The following is an 11,163-nucleotide window of genomic DNA, read 5'->3' as shown; positions in this document are numbered from 1 at the left end:
AGGAACGCAGTCGGTAGGACTTTTTTTGATTCTTTTGCTTCTAGGGGAGTTAGTTGTCTAGTGAGTTCCTCTTATGGCATGCACTAGACAACCAGTACAGCTACAGGAGAGAGTCATTTTTGTTGTCAGCGGTAGTTGCATCATCACCAACACAGAGCAATTCCATTGGCGTCGCATGAAAACGAATACCTGCCGAAACCCGGGATCGAACCAGGGACCTTTAGATCTTCAGTCTAACGCTCTCCCAACTGAGCTATTTCGGCTGACGTTGAACGTTGCTGTTTGCATGTGTTTGTTCACCTCTGCCTCGTTGCCAATTTCACAGTCACCTTCGTCTGATAAGACACAGGGACGCTGAAAGGCGAGCAGCCGATGCAGTGAAGTCCCACACACATTTCTTCTGCTTCCATCATCGTAACAAGCAAACATGTCGACTAGACTCGTGTAATATTCACTTCGCTAGAAAACCCGTGCTATATCGATGCCAGCCAGGGGCAACTCGTGTGCAGAGAACGAGACACAAGAAGGAGTGAGTCTCTACCGTATGAGAGGCAGTATCTAGCAGATACACACGGTAAAACATTCGACTTGCGTTAGCTCATCAATTGCTACACGTCATCGTCTGCAAGCTAAAACGGACACATCTGCACTGCCCAGTAAGCCGGTGGGCGGCTGTGAGACGAGGAGATGAGCTGCGGCTTCTGGGCTCGACTGTAACGCTGCGCCCTGGATCAAATAACACTGCACATTGCTGGTGACGCACGTGTTTAGTAGTGACGCAACTGCTAGGATGCAGCTGAACGTCCATCTTTTGAGAGCGAGAAAATTTTCGCAGTCGGTAGGACTCGAACCTACGCTCCCAGAGGGAATCTGATTTCAAGTCAGACGCCTTAACCACTCGGCCACGACTGCGCGTGGCAGAAGCGACTCCCGACAAGTGAAACCGCCGTCTTTAGAAGCAATCTGATGGCAGAAAACGGCGTGGCGTCACTCTATTCTGTAGGGTTTCCATTAGCTGTTACGACAGTGTGTCAATTTTCGCCTGGACGGGGGTTTGAACCCGAGACCCTTTGGTTGAAGGTCTAGCGCTCTACCGACTGAGCTGTCCGGTCCCTCGGGCGAGCGTTGTAGTGCATGCTACATGGTGTGCGAGTGATTCGCATGTTGTAATTACTGGCTTATGGCTCCAATGGCGACTTCACCGACTTCCCACTGACGCACCGCTGACGCTAGTTTTCTGTCGTCTTAAAACGATGGACATACCTCCAAGCAGCTGCGAGATCTTAAGAAAAGAAACGCTGCACCACCGCCTTTGCCGCACTCGAATGATTGAATTGCGATTCTTAAAAAGAAATGAATGTTCGCTCTGTCCAACACTTTCGAGCACATCTGTGTACTCACGATCTCAGCGACGGCTTTCTGCAGTCCCAGCGTCAGTGCGAGGTGAACCGATGGCCACAGTAAGCAGCGGTCGTCGCGAAACTCAGTATTCTTAAACGGAAACTTTCGTCTTGTTGAGAATGGCGTCACTGGTTTGCACCCGCATTCGCCCACGCATGTCACATGTGTGCGAAAATGTTTGCTCCTCTTTACGCAAAATCGTACGCAGCCGGTAGGATTCGAACCTACGCTCCCAGAGGGAATCTGATTTCGAGTCAGACGCCTTAACCACTCGGCCACGACTGCCGGTAGCGCGGTGTTGTCCCGACACATGCAACTGCTACCGTTTAAAGCACTGTGGTGTCAGAAAACGGCGTAGCTTCATTATTTTCCGTAGCGTTTCCACCGCTACCAGACGAATCGCTACCAAAGTATTAAAATTTCCGCCCGGACAGGGACTTGAACCCTGGACCCTTAGGTTAAAAGCCTAATGCTCTACCGACTGAGCTATCCGGGCTCACACGATACTGTGAAACCTCTCACGCTGCACAACTGTACATTGACTCATGTCCTTTACTGTTGTGCAATCGCTGCATGGGGCCGTTACTAATTAAACGTCGCCTAAATGCTGTCTGCAAACTTATCCCACTAAGCTCGTGACACACTATCGAAGACTGCTGACACACGATGCAACAACAAATTGCAGCAGTCGTTACGTCTCATACGTTGGAGCACAGAATTTACATGTTTTGTCGACACTCACGGGGCAATTGGAAAATTCGCAAGCATTTCGAATGCAATGTTTCCCACGTTTTCGCTCGTTTCACGGTTCCGTTGAAGACGTTCTTCACCACCTGACACAGAAAAAGGAACGCAGTCGGTAGGACTTTTTTTGATTCTTTTGCTTCTAGGGGAGTTAGTTGTCTAGTGAGTTCCTCTTATGGCATGCACTAGACAACCAGTACAGCTACAGGAGAGAGTCATTTTTGTTGTCAGCGGTAGTTGCATCATCACCAACACAGAGCAATTCCATTGGCGTCGCATGAAAACGAATACCTGCCGAAACCCGGGATCGAACCAGGGACCTTTAGATCTTCAGTCTAACGCTCTCCCAACTGAGCTATTTCGGCTGACGTTGAACGTTGCTGTTTGCATGTGTTTGTTCACCTCTGCCTCGTTGCCAATTTCACAGTCACCTTCGTCTGATAAGACACAGGGACGCTGAAAGGCGAGCAGCCGATGCAGTGAAGTCCCACACACATTTCTTCTGCTTCCATCATCGTAACAAGCAAACATGTCGACTAGACTCGTGTAATATTCACTTCGCTAGAAAACCCGTGCTATATCGATGCCAGCCAGGGGCAACTCGTGTGCAGAGAACGAGACACAAGAAGGAGTGAGTCTCTACCGTATGAGAGGCAGTATCTAGCAGATACACACGGTAAAACATTCGACTTGCGTTAGCTCATCAATTGCTACACGTCATCGTCTGCAAGCTAAAACGGACACATCTGCACTGCCCAGTAAGCCGGTGGGCGGCTGTGAGACGAGGAGATGAGCTGCGGCTTCTGGGCTCGACTGTAACGCTGCGCCCTGGATCAAATAACACTGCACATTGCTGGTGACGCACGTGTTTAGTAGTGACGCAACTGCTAGGATGCAGCTGAACGTCCATCTTTTGAGAGCGAGAAAATTTTCGCAGTCGGTAGGACTCGAACCTACGCTCCCAGAGGGAATCTGATTTCAAGTCAGACGCCTTAACCACTCGGCCACGACTGCCGGTGGCAGAAGCGACTCCCGACAAGTGAAACCGCCGTCTTTAGAAGCAATCTGATGGCAGAAAACGGCGTGGCGTCACTCTATTCTGTAGGGTTTCCATTAGCTGTTACGACAGTGTGTCAATTTTCGCCTGGACGGGGGTTTGAACCCGAGACCCTTTGGTTGAAGGTCTAGCGCTCTACCGACTGAGCTGTCCGGTCCCTCGGGCGAGCGTTGTAGTGCATGCTACATGGTGTGCGAGTGATTCGCATGTTGTAATTACTGGCTTATGGCTCCAATGGCGACTTCACCGACTTCCCACTGACGCACCGCTGACGCTAGTTTTCTGTCGTCTTAAAACGATGGACATACCTCCAAGCAGCTGCGAGATCTTAAGAAAAGAAACGCTGCACCACCGCCTTTGCCGCACTCGAATGATTGAATTGCGATTCTTAAAAAGAAATGAATGTTCGCTCTGTCCAACACTTTCGAGCACATCTGTGTACTCACGATCTCAGCGACGGCTTTCTGCAGTCCCAGCGTCAGTGCGAGGTGAACCGATGGCCACAGTAAGCAGCGGTCGTCGCGAAACTCAGTATTCTTAAACGGAAACTTTCGTCTTGTTGAGAATGGCGTCACTGGTTTGCACCCGCATTCGCCCACGCATGTCACATGTGTGCGAAAATGTTTGCTCCTCTTTACGCAAAATCGTACGCAGCCGGTAGGATTCGAACCTACGCTCCCAGAGGGAATCTGATTTCGAGTCAGACGCCTTAACCACTCGGCCACGACTGCCGGTAGCGCGGTGTTGTCCCGACACATGCAACTGCTACCGTTTAAAGCACTGTGGTGTCAGAAAACGGCGTAGCTTCATTATTTTCCGTAGCGTTTCCACCGCTACCAGACGAATCGCTACCAAAGTATTAAAATTTCCGCCCGGACAGGGACTTGAACCCTGGACCCTTAGGTTAAAAGCCTAATGCTCTACCGACTGAGCTATCCGGGCTCACACGATACTGTGAAACCTCTCACGCTGCACAACTGTACATTGACTCATGTCCTTTACTGTTGTGCAATCGCTGCATGGGGCCGTTACTAATTAAACGTCGCCTAAATGCTGTCTGCAAACTTATCCCACTAAGCTCGTGACACACTATCGAAGACTGCTGACACACGATGCAACAACAAATTGCAGCAGTCGTTACGTCTCATACGTTGGAGCACAGAATTTACATGTTTTGTCGACACTCACGGGGCAATTGGAAAATTCGCAAGCATTTCGAATGCAATGTTTCCCACGTTTTCGCTCGTTTCACGGTTCCGTTGAAGACGTTCTTCACCACCTGACACAGAAAAAGGAACGCAGTCGGTAGGACTTTTTTTGATTCTTTTGCTTCTAGGGGAGTTAGTTGTCTAGTGAGTTCCTCTTATGGCATGCACTAGACAACCAGTACAGCTACAGGAGAGAGTCATTTTTGTTGTCAGCGGTAGTTGCATCATCACCAACACAGAGCAATTCCATTGGCGTCGCATGAAAACGAATACCTGCCGAAACCCGGGATCGAACCAGGGACCTTTAGATCTTCAGTCTAACGCTCTCCCAACTGAGCTATTTCGGCTGACGTTGAACGTTGCTGTTTGCATGTGTTTGTTCACCTCTGCCTCGTTGCCAATTTCACAGTCACCTTCGTCTGATAAGACACAGGGACGCTGAAAGGCGAGCAGCCGATGCAGTGAAGTCCCACACACATTTCTTCTGCTTCCATCATCGTAACAAGCAAACATGTCGACTAGACTCGTGTAATATTCACTTCGCTAGAAAACCCGTGCTATATCGATGCCAGCCAGGGGCAACTCGTGTGCAGAGAACGAGACACAAGAAGGAGTGAGTCTCTACCGTATGAGAGGCAGTATCTAGCAGATACACACGGTAAAACATTCGACTTGCGTTAGCTCATCAATTGCTACACGTCATCGTCTGCAAGCTAAAACGGACACATCTGCACTGCCCAGTAAGCCGGTGGGCGGCTGTGAGACGAGGAGATGAGCTGCGGCTTCTGGGCTCGACTGTAACGCTGCGCCCTGGATCAAATAACACTGCACATTGCTGGTGACGCACGTGTTTAGTAGTGACGCAACTGCTAGGATGCAGCTGAACGTCCATCTTTTGAGAGCGAGAAAATTTTCGCAGTCGGTAGGACTCGAACCTACGCTCCCAGAGGGAATCTGATTTCAAGTCAGACGCCTTAACCACTCGGCCACGACTGCCGGTGGCAGAAGCGACTCCCGACAAGTGAAACCGCCGTCTTTAGAAGCAATCTGATGGCAGAAAACGGCGTGGCGTCACTCTATTCTGTAGGGTTTCCATTAGCTGTTACGACAGTGTGTCAATTTTCGCCTGGACGGGGGTTTGAACCCGAGACCCTTTGGTTGAAGGTCTAGCGCTCTACCGACTGAGCTGTCCGGTCCCTCGGGCGAGCGTTGTAGTGCATGCTACATGGTGTGCGAGTGATTCGCATGTTGTAATTACTGGCTTATGGCTCCAATGGCGACTTCACCGACTTCCCACTGACGCACCGCTGACGCTAGTTTTCTGTCGTCTTAAAACGATGGACATACCTCCAAGCAGCTGCGAGATCTTAAGAAAAGAAACGCTGCACCACCGCCTTTGCCGCACTCGAATGATTGAATTGCGATTCTTAAAAAGAAATGAATGTTCGCTCTGTCCAACACTTTCGAGCACATCTGTGTACTCACGATCTCAGCGACGGCTTTCTGCAGTCCCAGCGTCAGTGCGAGGTGAACCGATGGCCACAGTAAGCAGCGGTCGTCGCGAAACTCAGTATTCTTAAACGGAAACTTTCGTCTTGTTGAGAATGGCGTCACTGGTTTGCACCCGCATTCGCCCACGCATGTCACATGTGTGCGAAAATGTTTGCTCCTCTTTACGCAAAATCGTACGCAGCCGGTAGGATTCGAACCTACGCTCCCAGAGGGAATCTGATTTCGAGTCAGACGCCTTAACCACTCGGCCACGACTGCCGGTAGCGCGGTGTTGTCCCGACACATGCAACTGCTACCGTTTAAAGCACTGTGGTGTCAGAAAACGGCGTAGCTTCATTATTTTCCGTAGCGTTTCCACCGCTACCAGACGAATCGCTACCAAAGTATTAAAATTTCCGCCCGGACAGGGACTTGAACCCTGGACCCTTAGGTTAAAAGCCTAATGCTCTACCGACTGAGCTATCCGGGCTCACACGATACTGTGAAACCTCTCACGCTGCACAACTGTACATTGACTCATGTCCTTTACTGTTGTGCAATCGCTGCATGGGGCCGTTACTAATTAAACGTCGCCTAAATGCTGTCTGCAAACTTATCCCACTAAGCTCGTGACACACTATCGAAGACTGCTGACACACGATGCAACAACAAATTGCAGCAGTCGTTACGTCTCATACGTTGGAGCACAGAATTTACATGTTTTGTCGACACTCACGGGGCAATTGGAAAATTCGCAAGCATTTCGAATGCAATGTTTCCCACGTTTTCGCTCGTTTCACGGTTCCGTTGAAGACGTTCTTCACCACCTGACACAGAAAAAGGAACGCAGTCGGTAGGACTTTTTTTGATTCTTTTGCTTCTAGGGGAGTTAGTTGTCTAGTGAGTTCCTCTTATGGCATGCACTAGACAACCAGTACAGCTACAGGAGAGAGTCATTTTTGTTGTCAGCGGTAGTTGCATCATCACCAACACAGAGCAATTCCATTGGCGTCGCATGAAAACGAATACCTGCCGAAACCCGGGATCGAACCAGGGACCTTTAGATCTTCAGTCTAACGCTCTCCCAACTGAGCTATTTCGGCTGACGTTGAACGTTGCTGTTTGCATGTGTTTGTTCACCTCTGCCTCGTTGCCAATTTCACAGTCACCTTCGTCTGATAAGACACAGGGACGCTGAAAGGCGAGCAGCCGATGCAGTGAAGTCCCACACACATTTCTTCTGCTTCCATCATCGTAACAAGCAAACATGTCGACTAGACTCGTGTAATATTCACTTCGCTAGAAAACCCGTGCTATATCGATGCCAGCCAGGGGCAACTCGTGTGCAGAGAACGAGACACAAGAAGGAGTGAGTCTCTACCGTATGAGAGGCAGTATCTAGCAGATACACACGGTAAAACATTCGACTTGCGTTAGCTCATCAATTGCTACACGTCATCGTCTGCAAGCTAAAACGGACACATCTGCACTGCCCAGTAAGCCGGTGGGCGGCTGTGAGACGAGGAGATGAGCTGCGGCTTCTGGGCTCGACTGTAACGCTGCGCCCTGGATCAAATAACACTGCACATTGCTGGTGACGCACGTGTTTAGTAGTGACGCAACTGCTAGGATGCAGCTGAACGTCCATCTTTTGAGAGCGAGAAAATTTTCGCAGTCGGTAGGACTCGAACCTACGCTCCCAGAGGGAATCTGATTTCAAGTCAGACGCCTTAACCACTCGGCCACGACTGCCGGTGGCAGAAGCGACTCCCGACAAGTGAAACCGCCGTCTTTAGAAGCAATCTGATGGCAGAAAACGGCGTGGCGTCACTCTATTCTGTAGGGTTTCCATTAGCTGTTACGACAGTGTGTCAATTTTCGCCTGGACGGGGGTTTGAACCCGAGACCCTTTGGTTGAAGGTCTAGCGCTCTACCGACTGAGCTGTCCGGTCCCTCGGGCGAGCGTTGTAGTGCATGCTACATGGTGTGCGAGTGATTCGCATGTTGTAATTACTGGCTTATGGCTCCAATGGCGACTTCACCGACTTCCCACTGACGCACCGCTGACGCTAGTTTTCTGTCGTCTTAAAACGATGGACATACCTCCAAGCAGCTGCGAGATCTTAAGAAAAGAAACGCTGCACCACCGCCTTTGCCGCACTCGAATGATTGAATTGCGATTCTTAAAAAGAAATGAATGTTCGCTCTGTCCAACACTTTCGAGCACATCTGTGTACTCACGATCTCAGCGACGGCTTTCTGCAGTCCCAGCGTCAGTGCGAGGTGAACCGATGGCCACAGTAAGCAGCGGTCGTCGCGAAACTCAGTATTCTTAAACGGAAACTTTCGTCTTGTTGAGAATGGCGTCACTGGTTTGCACCCGCATTCGCCCACGCATGTCACATGTGTGCGAAAATGTTTGCTCCTCTTTACGCAAAATCGTACGCAGCCGGTAGGATTCGAACCTACGCTCCCAGAGGGAATCGGATTTCGAGTCAGACGCCTTAACCACTTTTTTTTTTTTTTTTTTTTTTCTTTTTTTTTTTTTCTTTTTTTTTTTTTTTTTTTTTTTTTTTTTTTTTTTTTTTTTTTTTTTTTTTTTTGGGCCTCCCTTCTCCCCACATAGCCCATCCAATCGCTCACCTTTTCTGCCTTCGTCGGCTAGCTTCTACGCTTTAAATTTATTAGTTTTTTTTTTTTTTTTTTTTTTTTTTTTTTTTTTTTTTTTTTTTTTTTAATGGTATAACATAAAGTAAATGAAAACAAAAGGGATGAGTGGCTTCGACTCATGAATGCCATCTCCGAGAAGAAATCCTCTGTATGTGCCGCCTCCATCGGCATTGTGGTTGTTCGTTATTTTTTTTCAAATTACCTTTGGCAACCGTACTTTAGGGGCCCTCTTACGTCGGAAAACTGTAAGGTCGGCTTCTCGGGTTGCAATGTGTTCACTCCGTTGCGAGTTCATCCTGTTTCATCGTGTGGTCTCTTCTCTTTACTGTCCTGTCTTGTCTACTCTTAGCTTTACACCCGCCAATTCTGTGGGGGATCCATGATCGCTTTAATGAGAAAATTTGCGTATTCCTGTTTGTAATGTGGAAGTTTGCGAAGTCCATCGTGCTGTGTTTGTAAATATGTCGAAAAGTCTCCAATACTACGTTCTGAGTTTGTAAGAATATAGTAGATTGCTTGTCCTTTCAGCCAGGTTACGGCATTTCGTTTCGTGGTAGGGTAGAGGTCATCGTCCGGTAGAAGTAGACTCTTAAGGGTGATGGCTTGAGGGGACGTGCGTTGTAGAAATGCCAAGAGGTTTCTAACCGCTTTCCAGATGTCTTGCGCCGTACCGCATACGAATGTGTGTTCATCAGTATCTTGCACGTTACAGGTTGCACAAAGGGAAGTATCAGCCAAATGTATCGAATGTAAGCGGGAAGTCGTGGGAAGTTTCCTATTGACCACGTAATACCACAATGCTCTCACTCCCGTTGGCAAATGTGGATGATGAACACTTCTCCATACACGTGGCCAGACTGCCTCGGGGTACTTAACTTCAATACTGTTTCGAGCGTGCGTCGTGAGCAAATATTTGTACACTGCTCGCACTGTGACTATCTGTTCCTCAGGCATTCCCAGGCGGATGTAGCTATAGTCAAGCAAAAATTGCTTGATATGCTGAAGGTCGTCTGGTATGTGATGAACATCCACAGGCGCGTCAAGATTAGCCGGCTTTATTTCGTTCAATAGAAAAGTGGTGATACTATTGGGCGAATTCTTCCATCTGCTAAATGTAGAAATGACGTACAGGGCCCGTGTCTTCGTATAGACGTCGGTGAGGTTGAGACCACCTGACGCCGACGGCAGAGTCAACGTAGAATACTTGACTTTGAAAATGTGGCCGCGGCTGACAAAGTGGCCGAAGGCAGCTAACAATCTGCTTGCCATCGGGAGGGGTAGCGGGAGTACGCGTGCCACATAGTTAACTTTAGAGACGAGATAAATGTTCACCAAGGCCACGCGTTGTATTTCGTCCAGCGACCTGAGGGTATGTTGACGTATGCTCGCGCGCACTGTATTTAGCAAATCTTTGTAATTGATTGCAATCGTGCGTCGGATGTCATGAGTAAATTTCACTCCCAAGCACTTCATGACCGTGATCACCTTGATCTGTCCAGGAATAGGGGCCTTCAATCCGCGACCGATGTTCAGGACACCGGACTTCATTACATTCAACCGAGCCCCCGCCGCCTTCCTATACTGCTCTACTATGTCCATCGCCGTCCGTATCTCAGACGTGGTTCGCACAAGAAAGGCCACATCATCCGCGTAGGCGCGGCATACAAACTTGTGACCATACATCAGGACACCCTGGAGGTGTGAGGTCAGCGCTGTTAATAGCGGCTCGATGGCGATAGCAAACAGCGCCATCGACATAGGGCAGCCCTGTCTGACCGAACTTTCAATAGTTATCGGCCCCACTGATCGCCCGTTGAGCAAAATCGTGGACTGGGAGTGGCGCAGCAGTCGTGCGATGATGGTGAGGAAACGGTGGGGGAAGTTCATTGTCTGCATGGTTTTCAGTAAATACTCATGGTTCACACGGTCGAATGCTTTGTCAAAATCGAGAGCAACTAAGGCGCACGGAATGCGACAGGCGGCAGCTACCGCTATGACGTCGCGATAGTCACACAAGGTGTCGTGAATGTTGCGGCCTATACCGACACTCGTTTGTGGCGGGGCTGTAACCGTGTTCATCACCGGTTTGAGTCTCCTAGCTATAATCCTTGCAAAGATCTTATAATCACAGTTTAGAAGTGTGAGCGGGCGGTAGTGTTTTGCGGATTGCGCCAATGGTGACTTAGGAACCGGTATGATCAAGCCCTCACTGAATTGTCGCGGGATGTCTTTGTCGGGGTCCATTACTTCCTGGCATATGCACGTCAGTTTCGGCAACAACAGTCGTTTAAATGTGCGATAGAACTCCACCGGTAGGCCGTCTGGACCAGGTGACTTGTTCTCAGGGCCCGTCAGCAGTGCATCTTCTACTTCCTCTTCTGTAGGTTCAGCCAACAATTGAAGAGCTTCCGTCTGATTCACCTTGCGGGTTATACCCGACAGTAAAGCCTCCATCGCCTCGTGATCCACAGGGCCAGCGGCGTATAGCGTCGCATAATAGTGCTTCATCTCAGCTGATATCTCACGCTGCTGCAACAACAAACATCCGTCCTCCGTCCGTAGTTCAGTGACCAGTTTCCTGCGGCGACCTGT

General features: G+C 49.3%; 14 non-coding genes across 14 annotated transcripts; all 14 read right to left on the bottom strand.

Annotated features, from left to right (window-relative positions):
• Positions 1 to 190: 190 nt before the first annotated feature.
• Trnaf-gaa (transfer RNA phenylalanine (anticodon GAA)) lies at positions 191 to 263 on the bottom strand. The gene has a single exon. It is a non-coding gene; the product is annotated as a tRNA-Phe (tRNA).
• Positions 264 to 830: 567 nt separating this feature from the next.
• Trnas-uga (transfer RNA serine (anticodon UGA)) lies at positions 831 to 912 on the bottom strand. The gene has a single exon. It is a non-coding gene; the product is annotated as a tRNA-Ser (tRNA).
• A 692-nt stretch (positions 913 to 1,604) lies between these two features.
• Positions 1,605 to 1,686, bottom strand: Trnas-cga (transfer RNA serine (anticodon CGA)). Its single transcript has one exon. It is a non-coding gene; the product is annotated as a tRNA-Ser (tRNA).
• A 138-nt stretch (positions 1,687 to 1,824) lies between these two features.
• On the bottom strand, positions 1,825 to 1,897 carry Trnak-uuu (transfer RNA lysine (anticodon UUU)). Its single transcript has one exon. It is a non-coding gene; the product is annotated as a tRNA-Lys (tRNA).
• A 540-nt stretch (positions 1,898 to 2,437) lies between these two features.
• Trnaf-gaa (transfer RNA phenylalanine (anticodon GAA)) lies at positions 2,438 to 2,510 on the bottom strand. Its single transcript has one exon. It is a non-coding gene; the product is annotated as a tRNA-Phe (tRNA).
• Positions 2,511 to 3,077: 567 nt separating this feature from the next.
• Trnas-uga (transfer RNA serine (anticodon UGA)) lies at positions 3,078 to 3,159 on the bottom strand. Its single transcript has one exon. It is a non-coding gene; the product is annotated as a tRNA-Ser (tRNA).
• A 692-nt stretch (positions 3,160 to 3,851) lies between these two features.
• Trnas-cga (transfer RNA serine (anticodon CGA)) lies at positions 3,852 to 3,933 on the bottom strand. Its single transcript has one exon. It is a non-coding gene; the product is annotated as a tRNA-Ser (tRNA).
• A 138-nt stretch (positions 3,934 to 4,071) lies between these two features.
• Positions 4,072 to 4,144, bottom strand: Trnak-uuu (transfer RNA lysine (anticodon UUU)). Its single transcript has one exon. It is a non-coding gene; the product is annotated as a tRNA-Lys (tRNA).
• Positions 4,145 to 4,684: 540 nt separating this feature from the next.
• Positions 4,685 to 4,757, bottom strand: Trnaf-gaa (transfer RNA phenylalanine (anticodon GAA)). The gene has a single exon. It is a non-coding gene; the product is annotated as a tRNA-Phe (tRNA).
• Positions 4,758 to 5,324: 567 nt separating this feature from the next.
• Trnas-uga (transfer RNA serine (anticodon UGA)) lies at positions 5,325 to 5,406 on the bottom strand. The gene has a single exon. It is a non-coding gene; the product is annotated as a tRNA-Ser (tRNA).
• Positions 5,407 to 6,098: 692 nt separating this feature from the next.
• On the bottom strand, positions 6,099 to 6,180 carry Trnas-cga (transfer RNA serine (anticodon CGA)). Its single transcript has one exon. It is a non-coding gene; the product is annotated as a tRNA-Ser (tRNA).
• A 138-nt stretch (positions 6,181 to 6,318) lies between these two features.
• Positions 6,319 to 6,391, bottom strand: Trnak-uuu (transfer RNA lysine (anticodon UUU)). Its single transcript has one exon. It is a non-coding gene; the product is annotated as a tRNA-Lys (tRNA).
• Positions 6,392 to 6,931: 540 nt separating this feature from the next.
• Trnaf-gaa (transfer RNA phenylalanine (anticodon GAA)) lies at positions 6,932 to 7,004 on the bottom strand. Its single transcript has one exon. It is a non-coding gene; the product is annotated as a tRNA-Phe (tRNA).
• A 567-nt stretch (positions 7,005 to 7,571) lies between these two features.
• Positions 7,572 to 7,653, bottom strand: Trnas-uga (transfer RNA serine (anticodon UGA)). Its single transcript has one exon. It is a non-coding gene; the product is annotated as a tRNA-Ser (tRNA).
• Between the last annotated feature and the right edge of the window lie 3,510 nt (positions 7,654 to 11,163).

This window comes from Schistocerca serialis, unplaced genomic scaffold (assembly GCF_023864345.2).
Source record: "Schistocerca serialis cubense isolate TAMUIC-IGC-003099 unplaced genomic scaffold, iqSchSeri2.2 HiC_scaffold_1376, whole genome shotgun sequence".
Taxonomy (NCBI): domain Eukaryota; kingdom Metazoa; phylum Arthropoda; class Insecta; order Orthoptera; family Acrididae; genus Schistocerca; species Schistocerca serialis.
The sequence above is the reverse complement of the archived record's forward strand: the minus strand, read 5'-3'. Positions and strand labels throughout refer to the sequence as shown.